This window comes from Coturnix japonica, chromosome 8 (genome assembly GCF_001577835.2).
Source record: "Coturnix japonica isolate 7356 chromosome 8, Coturnix japonica 2.1, whole genome shotgun sequence".
NCBI classification, from domain to species: Eukaryota; Metazoa; Chordata; class Aves; order Galliformes; family Phasianidae; genus Coturnix; species Coturnix japonica.
The window spans coordinates 4,857,184-4,872,178 of record NC_029523.1 but is presented as its reverse complement, the minus strand read 5'-3'; the positions used below and the strand labels follow the sequence as shown (position 1 = coordinate 4,872,178).

The 14,995-nt window shown below is 43.4% G+C and overlaps 1 protein-coding gene and 1 non-coding gene across 4 annotated transcripts in view; both read left to right on the top strand.

The window, feature by feature from the left end:
* Nucleotides 1-14,995, top strand: part of COP1 (COP1 E3 ubiquitin ligase) — a 120,016-nt gene that overhangs the window by 91,352 nt on the left and 13,669 nt on the right. The gene's annotated exons all lie outside the window — the stretch shown is intronic.
* LOC116653813 lies at nt 11,501-11,642 on the top strand. Its single transcript, XR_004308281.1, has one exon.

Genomic DNA, 14,995 nt, shown 5'->3' with positions numbered 1-14,995 from the left:
ACGTTTCTTCTGGATTATAACATGCTACAGAAACCTCTGTGTCTATAGACACCCTTTCCTTAACTTTCTTTACTGCTGTATTTCTCCGTTGGGCTGGTCTGCCCACTGACCTGCTGTGCCGCTTTCCTACAGGCAGCACCCTAACAGTGGGCCCATCTCTTGGATTATTTCTATTGCTGTCCATTCTTATCAGCCTTTTCCATCTCTAATGTATTGTGCCTTACTTTTGGGGGGGGTCACCATGGGCTGTCAAACAATTCTCTACAACAGGAACAAAAAATTCTCTGAAATAAAAATGTGAGAAAATGTAAGACAGTTTTAAAATGTAACAGTTAAATTGGGCCCATAAAGATTGTACCAAATAACATTGAAGCTTCCTTTTGTTAAGCAGCATTCAGAATCTGTCATCGTCCTGATTTTATTTTCTACCATTCCTCTGCTTTTTTCCTGGGCTTCTACCAAATTTCAGCATCTCCCATGACAGCCGCAGCACCTGGCTTCAGTTTATATAGAAAAAAGCAAAAAACTGCCTGTGGTCTGAGAGCTGAGCGTTTTCCTTCAGTATTTCACTTCTTTTTGGAGCACTTGCCATCCTGCTTGTGCTACTTGCATCTGACTGTGCTGGCATTGGCCAGGAAGCCTCACTGCTGCCTTGTGCCATCCCTTCAGCCTCCCCAAGAGGTGAAGTGCTCTCCAGCCCTGCATCTGCACGCTTCTCTTCCTCTTCTAGTTGTGCAGTGGTCCTCTCAGACCTAATTGAGACTTTGCTCGTGTTCCCAGTAAATTAAATTACTTCACAGCCAAAGGTCACTTACATCCACACGGTCTTGTTCAAGTGATGAAACTTTTATTCTCCTTTTTGATGATGGTCTCCTAAATTAGCATAAAATTTTCAGATGAGCTTTGTATATAGGCTCCCTAAAAAGCTAGCGTGTTTCTTAATGATGCTGGCATGAGAGAAGTCCTTTGCTTTGCAGCACAGTCAGTGTGTGTATGGGCACTGGGGAACCTAGTGCCTGTTTCTAGGTTAATTGCAGCCTTTGATCCTGGGTGACTCACTCTGCCTTAGTTTTCTAATTATAAGAGTTACCACCCCTGCCTTTGGCCACTGGTGGCAATGACTCTCAGCTCTTCTGAGGAGTGTCAAATCACAGAGCACAGCCCAAACTGCAGCTCTTGCCCAGGAGCCATAGCGAGCACTGTGGGCAAGCTCTGAGCTCTTCTTGATGTCATGCTGGGCCAGTTCAGAATCATTTTGGGTCTCCATGGCAGTGGTCACTGTGCACTGATTTCAGCTTGGAAACTGGAGCTTTACAGGTGGGGGTGCAGGCGCTGCCTGCCAGCTTTTCCCCAGGACTCTCAGGTGGAACAGACTCTTTTCCGTTTCCCTATGGTGTTGCTCTCAAGGATTGTTCTTTAATTAACCTTTTGAGATGAGATGGGTAAGTTTCAGATCTGTCAGTTATCTCGGGAAGCATCAGTAACATACATTCCTTCTCTTCATGCAGTTCAGTGCAGAATCTCAGATCCTAATTAAAACTTAAGCTAAAACTTTCAGATGAAATGTCATTGATTCTTTCCTAAATCTATTTCTGTGTAACTCAAGCTTTTCCTTCTTCATGAGCCAAAGTCAAGCTGTGCCAGCAGCCCTTGCCAGAACCCATCTCTGTTTTTTTCTCCCTCTTTCTTGGTCTTCCCTTGCTTAAGATGATGCAGAGCTCCGTTTGCTACAGCTGTCTCTTCTCCAGCTGCACAGGTCCAGGCAATGTGTTTTCTCCACGTGTGTCAAAGGCATAACGAGTTAGAGAAATTGTTCTCTGTAAGTGCTTATTAGCATTTTGCATAAGCCTTAGTCACTTTTTCAGCTCTTAGGTAATGTTTAGAAATGAGTACTAGCTTGTAGGCTAATGTTTCTGCTAGACTATTCAAAAAAGAACAAATGTTTCAGCGTGTATTTGAGGAAGGAAGCATTCACACTTCTATTGGTGCTGCATTTTCATAAGTAAATGGGGTTTTTGTTTTGTTTTTAAGGCACTTCTTTTTGTACCCAACATCCAACCTGAACCTCTTCTGCTTTCTGTAATACAGCCTCTATTTCTGACACCTTGGCAAGATTTACCTCACTATATTTGAAACCCAAATCTGGTCCTGAAATGGCTAAAATTCTCCTCATTCAGGACTCTTTCATTTCATTAACATCCAAGCAGACTCAAGACGTGTTTTCTCCTTCCCTAAAGGCAGCACCTTTTGTTTGGACCTGGCTTCCTACATAGCAGAGTTCAGGGTGTGCCTCACACATCTGTGTTAAACGATTGCATCTCAACTAGCCCCTTTCTCACCTGCAGTTAGCATTTCTCAGACGCTGTCAGAAGAGAAACCAATGCTGAACCTGCTCCCAGGACAGCAAAAAGGTATTACTGCTGAACACAGAAGCAATTTGATTATGTAGATTAAGCGTGGCTCAATCTATCATAATCACTGTAAAGAAGCCATTTAATTTTGTACCTGTTTGCGTGAGTATTCATTACTGCTGATAAGCAGGTTAGCTGGGGAAAAGTTTCTCAAGCAGAAATGTTAAGGTTTTGATACCAGTAACGAGATAAAGATATGAACACCAAAATGTCATGTAAATTAGCTTAGGTAAAGCCTTACTTACGTATGTGTGTGTGCACTGGGTGGTTTGGGAGGACCACAGCAGGTGGAAGAGCAGCAGCACTGTGAATCCATCTCCTTTGTGTTACATGGGAGATGCTGGTGTGCATCTTCTCGCCTTGTTGGCGCTCTTCAGAAGGCATCTGGATTTAGGGGGGGCTCTGGAAACAATTGTCCAGCAGCAACAGAATGGAGCAGGCTGAGGGACTCAGGCTTCAAGCTGCCTTTAGGCACTGTGATATGACAGAAGCATTTACATAATTAGTTTTGCATCTCTGAACTTCTTTTCGTTAATGTATGAAGATTTGAAATATTCCCTTCAGGTGGATTTTGGTGCAGCTCTTCAGAAAGCCAGATTTTCCTCCATTTGTTTGTTCCCCTCCTCTCGATGCTCAGCTTTGTATCTAACGATGTCTGGCTTGAATTCTGTAAATAGAAACCCATAATTATTTCACAATAAGCCGGTCATTTAATAGGGCTGTAATCTTGTTCAGTGATGAAAAGTAGCCATCCTTTGTTTCCCAGTAGCCTAATAAACAGTACACAATGTACACACAAACTAGTCAGGGCCTCTGATAATTTACAATCAGCAAATTGGCTCCCTTCACTGGATTTAATTTAGCCAATACAAATTATTTCGGGAAGTGATTCATGGCCGTTTTAAAGCACTAATTAATTTGGATGACTTATGAACATTAGAAATGAAACCTCCTTTGTCATTCCCAAAAACCCAAAAGCTTTTTCAGTATCGTTCTTGAGTAACTTGGGTTGATTGCAGCTACAGCTCTTGTAACTTGAGGGTGGTAATTTAGGTGGGATTTGGGGGCTGGGGGAAAGAACAAGACTAAGATTCTTTTGTTGTTGTTCTACTTCACTTCTGATACGTTTAAAGCCTCAAAATAGCTGCAAATGTTGTCCTAACACTTTCAGTGAGGCTTGCTTGTTTTTGCAGCATCCTTTTTTCTCAGGTCATAGTTAAGATCAGGAATCTAACTAAAGCTTAGGAGCAAAACAGCTGTCTGAGGTGGTCAGACCCAAACTGTCCTTGCCTCCCCAGACCCAAGTGAGGATGGAGATACAGGGATGTTCTCTGGCTCATCCCTTCTTTCCCAGAGCTGGGCTGAGCTCCACAGAAGCTGTCCCCGCAGCATTGCCACGCAGCATCTCCAACCTGGTGTTCTTGCAGGTCATTCTGTGCTGTAGCATTGCAGTATGCTGGAGATGCAGTATCCTGGGGATGCATTCTTTGCCTTCTCCCTCGTGATTGAAATGCACAGCAGTTTATGGCAAGCTGCAAACGATCAGCTTTTAAGAAAAGCAAAGAGATCAGACTTTGATCAGATTTCTATTTTTTTCTTTCCTTTCTTATCCCTCCTTCCCCCCCCCCCCCTTGAAACAAGTATCTTCAAAGATTTTCCTCCAGTCAGTGGAACTTGCCTAAGCCCTGCAGCATGTGTGCTGTGAAGCTGGGAGCTATGTGATGGCTTCCCCTTCCTCTCTGCATGTCCTCTTCTTCTCCCTGGCCTTTGGCAATGCTTTCAACAAGAAGTGTTTGACTTCTTTACTTAGCTGCTTCACGCTTTCCACTCTTAGATTGTAAACATGGTTTATTTCTCTTCTATCTTTTTCATGTCTTCCTCCTTTACTTGCCTGGGAATCTCTGGTTTTCATTAAAGAAAAAAAGTGGAGCCCAGAATATTGCAAGATAACACCGTACATCATGCATGCTTGATTGTTTTTTTCCTCCAAATCTTAGCACATTACTTATGCATACCAACACACACAAGTATATATTGTTTTGTATGCTGCTCGGAAGCTATTTTTGCGTGCAGAATAATTTCAGCCTCGCAGACAAAAAGAAGTCACAAGTTCAGTGTGTGTGCTCCCTTACTTTTGTACATGCTCCTTTACTTTTGTACGTGCTCCTTTAGTTTTGTATGTGCTCCTTTACTTTTGTACGTGCTCCTGTTCCCTCATACCCACATCTTTTCAAATGCTCATTTTTGGGCTCTGTTTTTTGTTTGACTAAAGAGAATCAAACTGCTCAGGTTACTGTGACAATGTTTTATTCCTTATCGGGAAGCTTTGATGTCCAACCACAGGAAACTTCATGGGGGAAAGACATCATACTCTATTATTAATGTCTCATGCGCTATATTGAAATTGCAGTATTTTGACACTTCACTCTGTGTGAAAGACCACGTTGGTAATGCGATTATGCAAATGATAGGCTTTAGGAGAGAGTGTTTAAGTGTGAATCTTTTGTACAAGAAGACAAATATTGGTAAATGCTTTTCTTATTCCCTCTCTGTGGCTCGCGGGATGCTCCCCGAGCTGCCTCCCAACAACATGGGCAGGGATGGAGGGTTTCAGGCACTTAGCTCTCAGGTGAGGGGCATTTCAGAGGGAAAAAAGATGCATTGCACCCTTCATTTTGCTGTCTCAGGGCTCAGCGCAGCACGCCAGTGGGTGCATAACGCATATGTTAACTCTTCTCTAGATGCAGAGCTGCTGTTGGTGTGAGCAGAGGGAGTGAGTGTCGCTTTTGTTCAGCCCTGGAAGTTCAGGTCCCCTGTGGTACTGCAGCACTCTGATATCATTCGAGCTTCTATTTTAGGAATAGCCTCTCCAAGAAGTGTAGGTGGCTTGGTTTTCCTTTGTTAACTTTACGTTTACATTTGCAAACTCAATTTCTCTCTCCTTCCGCAAGGTGAGGCGTGCATCATTTTTCCCCTGCATAATCACTGAATATTGCTACGGGGCCAATGTGTTTTCTTTGAAGCAAAGGCAGATCAAAGTTGCTCACATTTCCTGAATGAAGGCAGCACTTACACTCCCAAACTTGTGCAGCTGATATTTGCTTACCGATGCATCTCTTCTAACGTCACCAGAAGCACCATGCAGGTGGGACTGAGGTCCTTATTAGAGTCATCTGTTTCCTAGAGCAGTGAATGACACAGCGGTCAGTGTAACACTGTTGGCACTACAGTCCAGGAGCTGATCCCGGTGGTGCAGCTGTACAGATAATGGATTGCAGTTCATTGCCGGTGTAAGCAGAGGTCTAAGCAGGCTCTTGTTGTTTCCTAGGTTTTAGAAAAACAAGGGCATCCCAATGCAATCAGAAATTGCATTGGTATGGTACACACCGTGAGCTGAGGATGCAAAGAAGTCTCTGTGCAGCTGTCATTAAACTTGTAAGTGGCTGTTTCTCTCCTGTTGGGCCTCTGTTGCTTTTGTAAACACACGTTCTTTATTCAGGTCTGAGTTTTATAGCAGATGAGCCAAAGGCAGGAGCTCAGCTGTAACCTTGACTTCATTCCCAACTCCATCTTTAGTTCCCTGCTGTACCATAATGCTGCAAGGCACAAGCTGAGAGGTAGCAATACGGATTTGGGTGGCCCTTCACATAAACTGTATCCCAAACAGTGCCACGTGATAGAAAATTACTTATATAACAGCATTGCTTGAGGTTACCCTCGTGTGTTCTGTGAAGGGAAAATAAGAGCAGATTCACACATTTGCTTTTCAAATCAGGTGTTTATATGACTTCTTTTCTTCTTCACTGGTCCTCTGCAGTGCTGCTGTTGGACCCTTGGCCTGAACTCTGATAGATATCCTTCTGAGCTGTAAAGATGCTGAATCCAGTGACTGGTAGAGGCTTTGTTTGGTTGCTTGGTCAGATGGTGCCCAGAAACCTGCTTGCTGTGAGTTGTAAGCTTCTCTTTTGCCAGGCTTGTTCTTCTTGTTCTTGTTTTTGTGGGAGAGTTCAGCCTCATGGGGTTTTCACCCTCTATAGCACTATGGCTTAGAGATGTTAGGCTTGCTTTCTGAACTCATAGCCTTTGGATAGGAAGGCCTATCCTTATTTATTTATTTAATAGTGCTGTTTCTCCCCTTCTTATCTCTGTGCACTAAAGCCTGTAAGTCACTTTTGGAATGAAACAGAGGAGGTATGTGGGTACCAGAGCTGGCGCATATTGACTGATCTCAAGCTCTGACAAAAGCTGCTCTCCTCCAAATTCATCGTGAAAACTACCTGAGCATCCACTGTTAGCCTTTCACTTATTCAGTTCATCTGGCTTTTGTTATGGAAGTGCCATATGTTTTAAGTCTCTGATTGGCACAAAGTGAGGTGTGACTCCTTTAGCCAATTCTCAGCAAGCTAGGCAGCAGTCAGTCTGTGTTTAGTGAAGCATCTCCCATTTACGATGGGAACTGCAGGGGTCAAGTTTCCATCTCAGCACTAAAGAAGGAGCCTGATTTCAGAGCTGTAAGAGCAGAGCAGGTTGTGAGCAGCCCTTGGCACTGGGCTCACCACTGCCTTTGAAGCCAGCTTCAGTGGAGCAGCACAATTCCCACACCGAGGGCGTCCAAAACCTCAGTGCTGGTGTTCCTTTCTCACTGCTGCTTTAAGGTGGTTTTATAACCTCATCCCCTTTAACAAGTGCCACTGCTTCAGTCAAAGCAACCTCAGGGTACTCCTTTTCTCATTCTCTGGAACACCTGCTGATGGTGAGTTCTGCCAGGTCACTGCCGTTCCGTTGTCTCAGTTCATGAGCTGCACCAACCTTTTGCTCTGGTGCTCCCAATTAAGCGGTTGTACTGGCAAGGATTTAATGTTTTACGGAGTCTGAATGAAGTGGAAAAAATATGAAATGAGTTTGTTTTTTTTTTTCCTTCCCGGCGCAAGATTTTGATCAGATGATTTAATCTCTGGGTGAGAGGGAAGTGGAAGCATTTATGCACGGGTAGTTTTGACTGCAAAAGCTTTGCTTTATGTAGGTCTCTACAGTAGCAGTTACTGCTTGGCTTTGGAACAACCGTACTGAAGGTTTTCTTGTGCCTTTTGCACTTCCATTATCAATAGCAAAAACCTTAAAAACCTTGCAGCGTGTGACCGGTTCAGTGTCAATCACATTGCCTGCTGGTAGAGGATGAATTAAGGCTTTTGTGGTGCTGGTTTTCCCCCAGCAAAAAGGATTGATGTATCTCCCTCAGACACAGGGTTTGAATTTTGGGTGGTCCTTTGTGGAGCCAGGAGTTGGACTTGATGATCCTTAAGGGTTCCTGCCAACTCAGGAATGAATTAATCTCTAACCTACTGAAATAAGACTACTTTTCTTTCTGCTGTTGTCCCAGTTTAATTCTCACTAAGGTCAGATGAGTGAGCTACCTGCGTGCGGTGGTCACCCCATCAATGAATCCAACTGCCTGTCTGTGTAATTAGGCCGTGTAATTATTGTATGTAGAGTACATACAGAATTATACTAATCATCCCTGCCTGAAGGAGGGAATCCAGTACAGCTGGAAAATTATGCTTAGTAAGTTAATGGGTACCTTGTAGATGGGAGTGATGCTGTTAGTGAAGGTTGGGCAGCTCAATAGAGCTGTGCTCACCCTTACACAAGGTGCTCTGAATTCTGCAGGGGAGGTCTTCCAACAGTTGTACCTCTTTTATGCCCATCGCCATCACTTTCTGAGCTCTTACCTAGTCACTAAAGCTGTAGAAAAATAAGCTGTTTGCTGCAGCATTGAATTTTTCTAGATTTATATAGTATGTCTGAAATGAGTATTAAGAGATGCAGCCTGGGGAGCAGGCAGATAGAACTGCATTGTTTTCCACTTCTAATAATGAGAGATTCTGGAAGGAAGATAAGCAATATTGCATGTACAAGGAGGAAAGATTGGTTCAGATCTACTTAAAGGAAAAATAAAACAACAAAAAGGTAATAATAATAATAATAATTCTTTTTACCTGTAATCTGCAAATAGCATTATAAATTAATTGCGGCGGGAGGAGGAGAAGCTGCATCTCTTTTCACTACCCCACTTTCAGGGACTCCACATCCTCAGCCAAGCCTCCAGCATAAAGCAGCATACATGATAATTTTTTCTTCCTCATTTCCTGGTTGATCAATTTGATTATCTGAGCCCTTGTTCTTTCAGGAAAGAATTTTTCTATCAAGCAGGCTTCTCTGGCCAAGTTTGTTCTCCTGACCACAGCTTGATGGAAAGCCCATCTCGTCTGGGAAGTATGTGCTCGTGGAAGGCTGTGATCATTTAGAGCGAAATATCCTTGATTAAAGTAGGAGGTTAATGGTGCTTCTGTATGTGCCTTGGTTTAGAACATGCACGTTAGCTCCAGCGTTTGAAGGGATGAATTTGAGCCAGCGGCGGTTTGAAAAAAGAAAGAGAAAATGAGCTGGAAGTGAAATACAAATGTCCTTATTTAGTACAAAAGAATTCATCTCTCTGTAGGCTTTCTGTTTGTGTGAGGTTCTTGCTTGGCTTGACAATGCAAAAGAAGAAACGTAAACTCTTGGAGACTCTTTGAAAATGTGAAGGAAAGCAGGAGTTGGCGGCTTGTGGAACTTTTGTTCTGGTGCTGCAGCCTGCATTGGGAATGCACGAGGTGGCTTTGTTTCAGGATGCGAGGGGGATGTATTTACCTTGCAAAGAGTAAGCAGTCACACTGTGAAAATCGCTCTGCTGATGCTCGGATGTTTGTATAAGAAAAATACTGCTCTAAAGATTTATTTTAGATAAATGTTTGGATAGGTGTATGGCGATGGGGCAAGGAGATGCAGCTGGCTGACAGCAACTTTCCCACTATCTTGGAATGGACCTCTGCAGTCACCCTCTGGCTCTCAGAATGACGTACCTTGCTCTCCCCAGGAGCAGAGCAAGCTGAACCTACAGGTGGGACAAGGGCTGCCTCCTTGTAAGCCCACCACGCAATTCTCAGCTTTCTGAACAGGAATTATAGCTCCGTCCCCACTGCAGAACAGGTGATAGCTCGTGTTTGTGCAGGCTCTTAAGGCTCCCATTCTCCTTTATGAGCAGGTTGAAAGTGCTTTTATGATGTTGACAAGTGTGTTCTCAGCCAGGCGGGGGCTCCTGTATTAATTTCAGATAACACGTAGATGTGGAATTGGAGTCCCTCTCGCTATAAATAAAAGGGGGTGAAGTAATGAACCTGTCGCACGCTGAGCCGCGTTGTCTCTGTCCCTTACCCTGTGTGTGTGCTGCGTGTGGCTTTTTGGAGGCCGTTTCTTCCTGTATCATTTATTTCCTCCCTGGATGCCATAGCTAGGGCAGCAGATGATCATGAACTCTTTGCAGGAGCTGTCTTTCTGCTGATGATGTAGCAGAGCACATAGTTTTGCTGTGACAGGAAATAAGTTCTGCTTAGTCCTGGCACAGAACAGTTGTTGTTATCTTCAGATTGACTGTACTTTGTCCTATATTTCTTCCCATCTCTGCTCTGAGTTGCTCTCAGGTCCCAGCAGCCTGTGAGGAAGTAGCAGGTACCTGCTCCAGAGCTGTGATATACATGAAGGAATGAGCAAGCAGCAGCATCTCTGCAGAAGGAGTGTTTAAAAGGCAGTAGTCAAAGGAGAAGGAAGCAGATTAGGTAAAAAAAAACCACAAAGTAAAACTGATCTAATGCCAGAAGTGTTTGCTGTCTCTTCTCATCAGCAGAGCTCAGGTGTGCAGCCCCCTATTTACACTGTAGGATATAAAATCAGAGGTACTGTGGATCCCAGCACCAGGGGCTCATTCATTCCTATGATTCCAGTAGTACGTAACACAGTTTTTTCCTTTATATACTTGAATCTTTTTGAATGTCTTTTTTGCTATTAGTGTCGTTGGTGGCTTAATGGATTTCTTGGTAGCCGAGCTCCTCTTTTTGATACAGCTTTGTTAATCTGCGCGTGCGTTCAGAAAGACAGTGCTTAAAAATCACTCCTTTCAATTTGAGATATCGGAAGATAATTTTTATACCCACTGTGTGAAAATAACTCGAAAGTAGTAGAATTATCCATTGTAAGAGAGGTGATTTTGCTTGTGAATTGTGGGTTTAAAGATAAAATCTTCCTCGTTCCTGGGACCTGGATTTCCTATTCATTGCTCTCTGTTAAGATTAATCGGGAGCAAGGCTTAATCCAGAAGGTGATTGAATTGTCCTTAAACAGTGATGTAGAACATTACCCACTTTATCGAAATCCTTTTACAGTCTTGCAGTGCTAAGAAATCACGGGCCTGTGAGCTGCTTGTGATGTGCACCGTGTGAAGGAGGACGCTGCTGCCTCTCTGGAAAGATAAATGTTTTCAGAGGTTTTTTTGTACTACAGTTGTTGTAACTTATAAGAATTAGTGCCTTCTGTATCTCCTCTTTTTCAGCAAGAAGCGTGTAGTGACTGTTTCTAGGGGTTTATTTGCCACTTTTGGATACCCAAGAATGGGGAGAAGCATCTAATTCTCAAGGGTTTTCAGGCTGGGATGCTTCAACTCCGTAGTCCATCACTTCATTTTAGGAGTCCCAGCTTGAGAATGGTTTGTGATGAGGAACATTTGGGATCTGGTAGTGTTCATTTGAGATGCATGTACCACATCCAGCAACAAAAAGAAAAAAAACAGGGAACCAGCAGCTTGTTGTTTAATGGCCTTGCTGTAAGGATGCTGGCAGCCAGCACGCTGCTGGCACGCTGCTCCCTGTAGTTTAGGAGGGTAGTCAAGGCCAGGAGATTTAGGGGCTTATTAAAAGCACTGCGGTTTCAGGCACTCCTTCTAGCTAGCAGTCACCTAGTGAATAAGAAAGACAGAGTCTTTGGGGCATTGCTGAGTGCTGTTATTCCTGTGCTTCGTGTGGCTTCTTTCTTGTGTCCAGAATGATTTTGGCCTTCTGTGTCAAGCTTTCCCACTTTGTGATGTTTTTCTAGTATTTGAATCCTTTTTCCAACAGTTTGTTTGCATGCTTTTAAATCATGTTTCGTTTAGGATTGGATACGGTCAGAAGCTTGGGATAGAAGACTCTGTAGGAAGCATGTCTTAGTCACAAAATGGGACTGGAGGCTGTTGGGACCAATTGGGACCAGTCGTGGCAAAACAAGTGTTTTGTCTACTCTTGCAGCCTTCCTAGAGTAAAGTGGAGGTCTCTGTCTGCTTTAGGAGAGCCAACTAAACTGGATCGTTCCCCTCCATACATGTTTTATGCCAAGATGTTCAGGGACAGTTTGTTCTGCTGCCAGCTTATCCCACAGCATGGAAAGGGCCATTGGGCAACCCAAAGCTGTGTGTAATTGCTTAGAGCGAGGCTAGCCCATTAGTTTAAAGCAAGATTATAATCATAGCTGTTTCCCCCCCCCCACACACACACACACGCACACACTTTTTTTTTTAATTTTTATTTATTTATTTAAGTCCTCATTTGGTTTATAGGTGGAAGTGATTAAATTCCCTCTGTAGAGATGCACAGGCATAGGACAGGGCTCCTGGGCTTCTCTTCCCTCTCAATTCTTCCTGCTGCTTCATGAGGCAGTAATTTGCTGCAAGCCAGGCTTTCACTTGTGATTGGAAATGACTGTGCAAAACCCCATCAAAGCTGTTCACATCCCAGAGTCATTTAAAATATATATGGATATTTATACCTAAAAGGCACTTTGGAGCGCAAGAGCTCCCTGGGATGCCAGGGGCCATTGCAGTCATTGCTGGTGTCCCCAGATGGGACCTAGGGAATCTTCAGCTGAACTCACTGTGTTTGTCTGCCCGGAGAGCCCACAGACTGAAAGGAAAAGGGAGGAGGATGAAATTGCTCTCACTGGGGTTTCGGATGATTATTAAGTGCTGGCCTACTGCCTGGTTCCTGTCACTGCTCTGCAGAAGTGAGACAGATCTGGAAGAGGTGGCTGCAGCTGTACAGCTGAAAAGTTGTGCTTTTAATTGCTAACTAATTAAAGTTACCATTTGCGTTTGGGGTATTCCTTTTTTAAAGAATGACATGATATTATACATGAAACTGCTAGCACTGCTTATTTAGAGCACAAGTGAACCAGGAACTTTTTTCTCTTGCCGTTTTGTTGGTGCATCTGGGTTTCACCTATTGCGTGCTTTGCTTTGCCATCTGGATTATGTGACTTCTTCAATCTGGTAGCACTTGTCCTTCCAGTCCTTGACTCCCCTCTCTCTGGGCATATGATCCAGTAATGTTTTCCCTTTTGTCTTTGTAAACAATAGGCAGTCAGACTAATAGTGGAAGTGCAAAGTCAAGGGAGCTTTGCAGATTCAGCTTGACAACTCCTCTCTGAATTATTTAAAGACCTTAGACAAAAAAAGCCCGTCATGATTTTCGGATGACTGGTATTGTGGAGAATACCTGGTATGCAAGTCCCACTGATGTTACCCATTGAAATCCACGTGATTAGTATAATAGCAAATGCAATTAGAATTCGGGGGCTACCTCCTGGTATTCTCTAGAGGCAACTGAGTTACAGGGAGCTGGAAGAAAGAAAGGGAATTTTCTCTCTAGCCGGAAGGATTGTGTGCAGAGATTGGGTTGTGGGTTTTTTTTCTTCTCCCAATCAATGAACTTGTCTAAGGATGTCCTGCCTTTTTCTTCTGACTTCAGTCTCAGTTTTTGGTAGGCTGTTAATTTTGCATTCTTGTGGTTTTGAAATCTACCGATGCTTTTCTACAGTTGAATGACCCGGTGATTTCTGATCTCTCAGATGCATTTCTGTTGCTAGTTTCAACTGTCCTTCTGGATTCTGGGGCGTTTATAGATGGATGGGATCAGGGAAGCAAGCAGAGGAGTGCAATTGAGTCCTTTAGATGATGTGCAGTTCATTATTACCTTTTGAATAGTTCATTCTGCAGAACTAAGTAGGGAAGATGTCATGCTTTGCACTTACTGCGCTAAAGCTATAAAGCTGAGCTCTCATCATTCTCAATACCTAAGGCATAGCCATCATCTCTTCCTGCTCTCTTCTCCCTCGGATGAATACAATAGAGAAAGCATCAGCAGAAGGATATTAGAGAAACAACGTCCTATGTATCATCTGTACAATGTATGGTTTTGTTTAATGAAGTTCTTCACCTTCAGTGTCAGAGCTTTACTCCTTATTAAAATTCAATTTACTGTACTGTCTTTCAGTACCAGCAGTACCATTTGGTAATCAACGCTGATATTTTGCAGTGTGGCCTGCCTTTGAAAACTGGCTTGCAGAAATGCTGTGTGGGCTGCGATGTACCTCCCTTTAGAAATTCCAAGATTTCTTTTAGTTTCCAAGTAGAAGATATCACTCTGCCTCCCGGCTTGAGGTCCAGTTGAGCCACCTCTGCACGTGCTCATACTGATGAAGCTTTACAGAGACCACACTGATGCCAGCCAGTCTGACTTCAGCCCTCTTCTTGGCCATGGGTGAGCAAGGAAATGTCTCTGTTGACTGGCAAGAACTCCTTGCTAAGCTGCTGCAGCCCTATCCATGCTTACCCTGTAGCACCACAGCAGAAGAAAACGGTTAGAGGCTGTAGCCATTTCCATTGCCAATTTCAAGTTTATCAGTGTATTATCTCCTATTAATTTTCTTATATCTTCATACAATGCAACAGCTTCCTGTTTCTGGAGGCTAGTGAAAACAACATGGTGTGGTAAAGCTTGCACTGCCTTGTCTGCATTGCAGGAGGCTTCAGGTATGTAGCACTGCACTTGGTCTGTTTATACCATTAGCTCGATTGAATGTTGAAGAAAAGCAGCAGGTTGTGAATTGTTTCAAGATTGATGGGAACTATTGTTTTACTTTAATTAAACTTGCATTCATTAAATCAAAGTCCTCTTCCTCAAATAGGTGTATGTTATAAATAGCATTAGTATAGGGATAATTTCATGAAGCTTGTATGCATGCTAAACGTTAACATTTTCTCTGCAAGAAACAGTTTGTTCCTTTTCTCTCACCAGGTTCTGCTGATTTCAGTTGTGGCACACCAAAGCCGTACCATGTTCTAGGGTGCTTCACAGGGCTTTACCCTTGTGCCTTTCCCTTAGATCTCCCCTAGCTTCTTCTGACACATCTCTTCCCACTCTACCTAAAAATGTCATGTGGAAACACTTGTGTTCAGAGTTGCATCTTGGTCCTGACCCTTGCTTATAGCTCTGCTTATCACACAGATGCCTGAACTTCCATCTTCTCTGCATGCAGTGTCAGCTAGAGGTATAGCATCTTAGGTATGCTCTCGTTTTGGCCCTGCAGACAGCATCTTTGACAATTAAACCCTTGGTTTCATTCCAGTTGCTTTTAAAAACCCCACTCCGGGCTTAAGGAGAAGTGAAGGCTTTAATTTTCATGCCTGCACTGAAACCACTGTATTTCTTCTTTCAGTTAGTCATTGTTTCACAGCTATCAGAGCACTTGGGTCCCTATGCAGTATTATTCCAAGACCCATCAAGAAAATGGTGAGGATTTTAATATCCATTCCGATCCTTCAAAGTGATCTTGGTTGTGGAGGGAGATGCTGAAGTGCATGTTTTAAGTCACTGTTACCCTTAAACCTCCACATAGCAGAA